At 40.0% G+C, this 9,241-nt stretch overlaps 1 protein-coding gene across 2 annotated transcripts in view; it reads left to right on the top strand.

Moving 5' to 3' along the window:
• LOC136028146 (growth factor receptor-bound protein 14-like) overlaps positions 1-9,241 on the top strand; it is a 243,917-nt gene that overhangs the window by 27,391 nt on the left and 207,285 nt on the right. The window lies entirely within an intron of this gene.

Genomic DNA, 9,241 nt, shown 5'->3' on the forward strand with positions numbered 1-9,241 from the left:
GCCCTTGTTTCAGGAGTTGTTCTTATAGAATTAGGACATACAGTCAACTTTAGCGTAAACAGCGTGGGACTGAGGAGGGAGTACCCCCCTTTATACGGAATAATATCTGTTCTTTTTAAGTTTTAATCCCCTTTTAACTCATTAAAAACATTGGAGGGTAACTAGCCCGCCTCCCACGCCCCTTGTTTCCCTAAAGTCGTCCGATAAAAATTTTAAGATATCCATTTTGTTCAGAATAGTTGAAAGGCAAAATAACTATGTCTCTGGAGTTAAAGTTACTCCCCCTCTCCCATAGCCCCTGGAAAAAGGGATGCTAGCTACGAAATTTGTCCCTTGTTTCTGCATGGTATGTGTTACTGAAAAATATACAAACATTTTTTGGTGGGGGATTTCTGCTGGGGGATGCAGGTTCACGAGGAGAATTTTATGTGGGGAGGGAAGGCAAACTTTCCAGAGGAAATTTTACACTGGGGATATTTGTCGGTTATCCTATACGAAATTATTTTTATTTTTCTTGCTTTCTCTTTGCCGACTCAATTTTGTATGTAGAGATATACTGGGGGATTGGTCAAGGGAAAATTTTCAGCGGGGTTGGAATTGTAGGGGCGACCTTTTTGTGGGGGAGGGGTTTTCTGCCCGAAAAATTCTCCAAAGGGAATTCTTCGTGAAACAGCTTGTTACTGGGGGGTTTTCACTGAAGGGGGGATTTCTGGCATAATTTGAAAACGACTAGAGTCGTTGGTGACTAGAGTCAAAAATGAAAAAGACTAGAAGTCATTTTCAAATGAAAGTATGACATCTCTTTTTAAAAGAGAGAGTTAATTTCTGCCCACCCTGTACGCTATTTGTTGAAGGATAGTAAGAATTACAGTTCTGCTTGAAACAATTTTGTTGGACGAAGGATATTGTAAAGGTCCTTGCAGTTAATTTTGCAGTGAAAAGTAGTGTAGTAGATGGTAAAATTAATAGCGGTTATTTTTTTTTTTTTTTTTGAAAAATACCCCTTGGATTCATTATCTTTCCAAGCTTGATTTTCATCATCAATTCAAAAAAAACTTTGATGAAAAAATGGTTCTCTGTGAGTTTATCTGGGTTAGTTGCCACATTATTTGATATAAACTTCATATTCTTTGCTTATTCTTCCTCTTGTTCTTCGCAATCCATTTTATAACTACATTTGATGTATTTTCATGTATGAAAATCGGAATCGATTTCTGATAATACTTACTTCCGTGTCTAATAACATACAGGTAATGCTATATTATTAAATTAGTACACTATATTACAACGCGTTACTTGTTTAATATCAAACAGTTCGTAGTAACGAACTGTATTAAGGAGCGACCCGGCTCAATAGTAACCGAAAACTCTAAAAAATGGAATTTTGCTTCCAATAGTTACATCCAAAGAATCGCATTTTAATGCTGACTTTAAATATATGAGTTTCATCAAGATCAGTTATACCCATCAAAAGTTACGAGCCTGAGAAAATTTGCCTCGTTTAAGAAAAAAGGGGGAAACACCCCATAAAAGTCATACAAACTTAACGAAAATCACACCATCAGATTCAACGTATCAGAAAACCTTTTTGTAGAAGCTTCAAGCTCCTATCTACAAAAATGTGGAATTTCGCATTTTTTGCCAGAAGACAAATCACGGATGCGTGTTTATTTGTTTTTATGGCACTTGGTATTAACCAAGTGACATATAGCAGTCGCCAATTCTGTCGGTCTGTCCGTCTGTCTGTCTGTCGGTCTGTCCGTCTGTCTGTCTGTCGGTCTGTCGGTCCCGGTTTTGCTACTTTAGGCACTTCCAGGTAAGCTAGGACGATGAAGTTTGGCAAGCGTATCAGGGACCGACCAGATTTAATTAGAAATAGTCGTTTTCCCGATTTGACCATCTGGGGGGGAGTGGGGGCCCGGTTAATTCGCAAAAAATAGAAAAAATGAAGTATTTTTAACTTATCAGCGGGTGATTGGAAATTTGATGTTTGGAATGATATTGTGTCTCAGAGCTCTTATTTAAATCCCGACCGGATCTGATGACATTGGGGGGAGTTGGAGGGGGGAGATTAGAAAAAAAGGTATTATAACTTACGAGTGGGTGATCGGATCTTAATGAATTTTGATATTTAGAAGGACTTTGTGACTCAGAGCTCTTATTTTAAATCTTCACCGGCATTAAGCCTCTTATTTTCCTTTTTAAATCAATCTATTGATTCATAGAATTTTGTTAGAGCCTCGTCACAAGTGCCTTATGAGCTCTTAGCTCTTGTTTTTTTTTTTTTTTTTTTTTTTTTTTTATGGCACCTGGTATTAACCAAGTGACATATAGCAATCGCCAATTCTGTCGGTCTGTCGGTCCCGGTTTTGCTACTTTAGGCACTTCCAGGTAAGCTAGGACGATGGAATTTGGCAAGCGTATCAGGGACCGGACCAGATTAAATTAGAAATAGTCGTTTTCCCGATTTGACCATCTGGGGGGGAGTGGGGGGCCGGTTAATTCGCAAAAAAATAGAAAAAATGAAGTATTTTTAACTTATGAGCGGGTGATTGGATCTTAATGGAATTTGATGTTTGGAATGATATTGTGTCTCAGAGCTCTTATTTTAAATCCCGACCAGATCTGATGACATTGGGGGGAGTTGGAGGGGGGAACCTAAAGTCCCGGTTTTGCTACTTTAGGCACTTCCAGGTAAGCTAGGACGATGAATTTTTGGCAAGTGTATCAGGTACTGGACCAGATAAAATTAGAAATAGTCGTTTTCCAGATTTGACCATCTCGGGTGGGGGAGGGGGGGGGTTTGCGGTTAATTCGGAAAAAATAGAAAAAATGAAGTATTTTTAACTATGAGCGGGTGATTGGATCTTAATGAAATTTGATGTTTGGAATGATATTGTGTCTCAGAGCTCTTATTTTAAATCCCGACCGGATCTGATGACATTGGGGGGAGTTGGAGGGGGGAAACCTAAAGTCCCGGTTTTGCTACTTTAGGCACTTCCAGGTAAGCTAGGATGATGAAATTTGGCAAGCGTATCAGGGACAGGACCCGATTAAATTAGAAATAGTCGTTTTCCCCGATTTGACCATCTGGGGGGGGGGGAGTAAGGGCCGTTTAATTCGGAAAAAATAGAAAAAATGAAGTATTTTTAACTTATGAGCGGGTGATTGGATCTTAATGAAATGCGATGTTTGGAATGATATTGTGTCTCAGAGCTCTTATTTTAAATCCCGACTGGGTCTGATGACATTGGGGGGATTTGGAGGGGGGAAACCTAAAATCTTGGAAAACACTTAGAGTAGAGGGATCGGGATGAAACTTGATGGGAAAAATAAGCGCAAGTCCCAGACACATGATTGACATAATCGGAACTGATTTGCTCTCTTTGGGGTAGTTGGGGGGGGGGAGTAATTCTTAAAAATTAGAAAAATGAGGTATTTTCAACTTACGAACGGGTGATCGGATCTCAATGAAATTTGATGTTTAGAAGGATATCGTGTCTTAGAGCTCTTATTTTAAATCCCGACCGGATCTGGTGATGGGGGCGGGGAGTTGGGAGGGGGAAACCTAAAACTTGGAAAACACTTAGAGTGGAGGGATCGGGATGAAACATGGTGGGAAAAATAAACACAAGTCCTAGATAGATGATTGACATAAACGGAACGGATCCGCTCTCTTTTGGGTAGTTGGGGGGGGGGGGGGGTATTTCTGAAAAAATAAAAACAAATGAGGTATTTTTAACTTACGAACGGGTGATCGGATCTCAATGAAATTTGATATTTAGAAGGATATATTGGATGATATTTTGGAGGGATTGGGATGAAACTTGGTTGGAAAAATAAGCAGAAGTCTTGCATACGTGATTTACATAATTAGAACGGATCCGTTCAATTGCGGGGGGGGGGGGGTAATTCTGAAAAATAAGAAAAATGACGTATTTTTAACTTACGAAGGAGTGATCGGATCTTCATGAGACTTCATATTTAGATGGACCTCGTAATTCCGATATCTTACCTTATGTCTCAACCGGATCAAGCGTAATTGGGGGGGGGGGCAGTTGGGGGGACCGGAAATCTTAGAAAATACTTAAAGCGGTGAGATCAGGATGAAACTGGATGGGAAGAATAGAAACCTGTCTAAGATACGTGACTGACATAACTGGACCGGATCTGCTCTCTTTGGTGGAATTGGGGGGGGGGGGGGGTTAATTTTGAAAATTGAGGTATTTGTAACTTACGAAGGGTGACAAGATCTTAATGAAATTGATATTTAGAAGGATCTTGTGCGTTAAAGTTCTAATTTCAATTCCGACCAGATCTCGTGACATTCGGGGAGTTGGAGGGGCGAACCGGAATTCTTGGAAAACATGAAAATTGGAGTATTTATATCTACGATAGATGATCGGATCGTAATGAAATTTGATTTTTAGAGGAATTCATGTCTCAGAGCTCTTATTTCAAATCCCGACCAGATCTTTTGACATTGTGGGGATTTGGAGGGGGAAATCTTGGAAAAACACTTGGAGTGTAGGAATCGGGATGCAGTTGGTGGATAGAATAAACCAAATGTCCTTGATACGTGATTGGCAGAATCGTACTGGATTCGCTCTCTTTGGGGGAGTTGGGGGGAGGGGGTTCAGTGATTTGGCGAGTTCGGTGCTTCTGGACGTGCTAGGGCGATGAAACTTGGTAGGTGTGTCAGGGAGCTGCACAATTTGACTTGTTAAAGTCGTTTTCCCAAGATTCGACCATCTGGGGGGGCAAAAGGTAGAGGAAAAATTAGAAAAAACATAGGTATTTATAACTTACGAGTGGGTGATCGGATCTTAATGAATTTTGATATTTAGCAGGACTTTGTGACTCAGAGCTTTATTTTAAATCTTCACCGGCATTAAGCCTCTATTTTCCTTTTTAAATCAATCTATTGATTCATAGAATTTTTGTTAGAGCCTCGTCACAAGTGCCTTATGAGCTCTTAGCTCTTGTTTTTTTTTTTTTTTGTTTTTTATGGACCTGGTATTAACCAAGTGACATATAGCAATCGCCAATTCTGTCGGTCTGTCGGTCCCGGTTTTGCTCTTTAGGCACTTCCAGGTAAGCTAGGACGATGGAATTTGGCAAGCGTATCAGGGACGGACCAGATTAACATTAGGAAATAGTCGTTTTCCGATTTGACCATCTGGGGGGGGGAGTGGGGGGCCGGTTAATTCGCAAAAAATAGAAAAAATGAAGTATTATTTAACTTATGAGCGGGTGATTGGATCTTAATGGAATTTGATGTTTGGAATGATATTGTGTCTCAGAGCTCTTATTTTAAATCCCGACCGGATCTGATGACATTGGGGGGAGTTGGAGGGGGGAACCTAAAGTCCCGGTTTTGCTACTTTAGGCACTTCCAGGTAAGCTAGGACGATGAATTTTTGGCAAGTGTATCAGGTACTGGACCAGATAAAATTAGAAATAGTCGTTTTCCAGATTTGACCATCTCGGGGGGGGGGAGGGGGGGGTTTGCGGTTAATTCGTAAAAAATAGAAAAAATGAAGTATTTTTAACTTATGAGCGGGTGATTGGATCTTAATGAAATTTGATGTTTGGAATGATATTGTGTCTCAGAGCTCTTATTTTAAATCCCGACCGGATCTGATGACATTGGGGGGAGTTGGAGGGGGGAAACCTAAAATCTTGGAAAAAACTTAGAGTGGAGGGATCGGGATGAAACTTGATGGGAAAAATAAGCGCAAGTCCCAGATACATGATTGACATAATCGGAATTGATTCGCTCTCTTTGGAGTAGTTGGGGGGGGGGAGTAATTCTTAAAAATTAGAAAAAATGAGGTTTTTTCAACTTACGAATGGGTGATCGGATCTCAATGAAATTTGATGTTTAGAAGGATATCGTGTCTTAGAGCTCTTATTTTAAATCCCGACCGGATCTGGTGACGGGGGTGGGAGGGGGAATCCTAAAACTTGGAAAACACTTAGAGTGGAGGGGTCGGGATGAAACATGGTGGGAAAAATAAACTCAAGTCCTAGATAGATGATTGACATAAACGGAACGGATCCGCTCTCTTTGGGGTAGTTGGGGGGGGGGGTATTTCTGAAAAATTAAAAAAATGAGGTATTTTTAACTTACGAACAGGTGATCGGATCTCAATGAAATTTGATATTTAGAAGGATATCGTGGCTCAGAGCTCTTATGTTAAACCCGACCGGATCTGGTGCCATTGGGGGGGAGTTGGGAGGGGGAAACCTAAAACTTGGAAAACACTTAGAGTGGAGGGATCGGGATGAAACTTGGTGGAAAAAAAACACGAGTCCTAGATACATGATTGACATAACCAGAACGGATCCGCTCTCTTTGGGGTAGTTGGGGAGGGGGTTAATTCTGAATAATTAAAAAAAATGAGGTATTTTTAACTTACGAACGGGTGATTGGATCTCCATGAAATTTGATTTTTAGAAGGATATCGTGTCTCAGAGCTCTTATTTTAAATCCTGACCGGATCTGGTGACATTGGAGGAAGTTTGGGGTGGGGAAACCTAAAATGATGGAAAACGCTTAGATTGGAGGGATTGGGATGAAACTTGGTTGGAAAAATAAGCAGAAGTCTTGCATACGTGATTTACATAATTGGAACGGATCCGCTCAATTAGGGGGGGGGGGGGCGTAATTCTGAAAAATTAGAAAAAATGACGTATTTTTAACTTGCGAAGGAGTGATCGGATCTTCATGAAACTTCATATTTAGAAGGACCTCGTAACTCAGATATCTTATTTTAAATCTCAACAGGATCAAGCGTAATTGAGGGGGAGAAGTTGGGGGGGGGGGACCGGAAATCTTAGAAAATACTTAAAGCGGTGAGATCAGGATGAAACTGAATGGGAAGAATAGAAACTTGTCTAAGATACGTGACTGACATAACTGGACCGGATCTGCTCTCTTTGGTGGAATTGGGGGGGGGGTAATTTTGAAAATTGAGGTATTTGTAACTTACGAAAGGGTGACCGGATCTTAATGAAATTTGATATTTAGAAGGATCTTGTGCTTTAAAGTTGTAATTTCAAATTCCGATCAGATCCTGTGACATTCGGGGGAGTTGGAGGGGGAAACCGGAATTCTTGGAAAACATGAGAATTGGGGTATTTTTATCTTACGAATAGATGATCGGATCGTAATGAAATTTGATTTTTAGAAGGAATTCATGTCTCAGAGCTCTTATTTCAAATCCCGACCAGATCTTTTGACATTGGGGGGCGTTGGAGGGGGGAATCTTGGGAAAACACTTGGAGTGGAGGAATCGGGGTGAAGCTTGGTGGATAGAATAAACAAATGTCCTTGATACGTGATTGAAAGAATCGTACTGGATTCGCTCTCTTTGGGGGAGTTGGGAGAGGGGTTCAGTGATTTGGCGAGTTCGGTGCTTCTGGACGTGCTAGGGCGATGAAAATTTGTAGGCGTGTCAGGGAGCTGCACAATTTGACTTGATAAAGTCGTTTTCCCAGATTCAACTATCTGGGGGGCAAAAGGGAGAGGAAAAATTAGAAAAAATTAGGGATTTATAACTTACGAGTGGGTGATCGGATCTTAATGAATTTTGATATTTAGAAGGACTTTGTGACTCATAGCTCTTATTTTAAATCTTGACCGGCATTAAGCTTCTTATTTTCCTTTTTAAATCAATCTATTGATTCATAGAATTTTGTTAGAGCTCATACCATATGATCTCTTGGCTCTTAGCTCTTCTCGCCTCGTCACAAGTGCCATATGAGCTCTTAGCTCTTGTTTTCCCAGGGGTGATCGTATCGACGGAGTGGTCCTAGAATGTAGCGAGCGGGCTCATTTTAACGGAAATGAAAAGTTCTAGTGACCAAAAAATTGGAGGGTAGGCCTACCTAGGCCCCCTCCCACGCTCATTTTCCCCAAAAGTCACCGGATCAAAATTCTGAGATAGCTATTTTATTCGCCATAGTCGAAAAACCTAATAACTATGTCTTTAGAGACGATTTACTCACCCGCAGTCCCCGTGGGAGGGGCTGTAAGTTATAAACTTTGACCTGTGTTTATATGTAGTAATGGTTACTGGAATTGTACAGACGTTTTCAGGTTTTTTTTTTTGTTTAGGGGGGAGATTTGAGGGGGGGGGGGTTACGTGGGAGGATATTTCCATGGAGAAACTTGTCATGGGGGAAGAGAATTTCAATGAAGCGGGCGCAGGATTTTCTGGCATTATTTGAAAAAACAATGAAAAAATAAATGTGAAAAGTTTTTTCTACTGAAAGTAAGGATCAGCATTAAAACTTAAAACGAACAAAAATTATTACGCATATGAGGGGTTTACCTCCTCGTTATACCTCATTCTTTACGCCAAAGCATTTTTAGTAATTTCAACTATTTATTCTACGACCTTTGTGATTCAGAGCTCATTCATAAGGAATTGGGACACAATTTAAGCTTTAGGGTAAAGAGCGAGGTATCGACGAGGGTTGACCCCCTCATACACGCAATAAAAACATACGAATATAGAAGTTGATTACGTAAATTAATTCTTAAGAGTTGCTTTTTTAAGTAATCAAAAAATTGGAGGGCAACTAGGCCTCCTCCCTCGCTCCTTTTTTCTCAAAATCTTCCGATTAATTGCAATTAATTAATATGCATTTTTTTAATTATTTATGTGCGGAGAGCCAAGATCAAAACATGTATTAATTCAAAAACATCCAGAAATTAAAAAAAAAAAACCAGGTTTATTAAATGAAAGTAAGGAGCAACATTAAAACTTAAAACGGACAGAAATTACTTCGTATATGAAAGGGGCTTTTTCTCCTCAAAGAAAGAGTAAAACTTTAGCGTAAAGAGCGAGGCGTTGAGGAGGAAAAGCCCTTTTCATATACGAAGTAATTTCTGTTCGTTTTAAGTTTTAATATGGCTCCTTACTTTCATTTAAAAACCTTGTTTTTTTATTTAATCCTGAAAAGATTCAACAAGTTTGATCAGTGTAATCGGAGAAAGCCGATCCGTCTTTTGCATTCGGTGATAATCAGCTTCGCGTGAGTGAGGGAAACTACTTTGGGTACTTGTGTATTATTCAGAACACACTCAATGAGTGATGCTGGAAGGTTAGGTGTCTTCCATCACTATGCGTTCCTTCTAGTAAGAATATAAAGTCATGTTATGTCCATTGGACGCACTGTTTTGTTGTGGGCAACAACCCCTTATCCTGAAAACTATAATTACCTCTTTTTT

Source organism: Artemia franciscana, chromosome 6 (genome assembly GCF_032884065.1).
Source record: "Artemia franciscana chromosome 6, ASM3288406v1, whole genome shotgun sequence".
In the NCBI taxonomy this organism is placed as follows: domain Eukaryota; kingdom Metazoa; phylum Arthropoda; class Branchiopoda; order Anostraca; family Artemiidae; genus Artemia; species Artemia franciscana.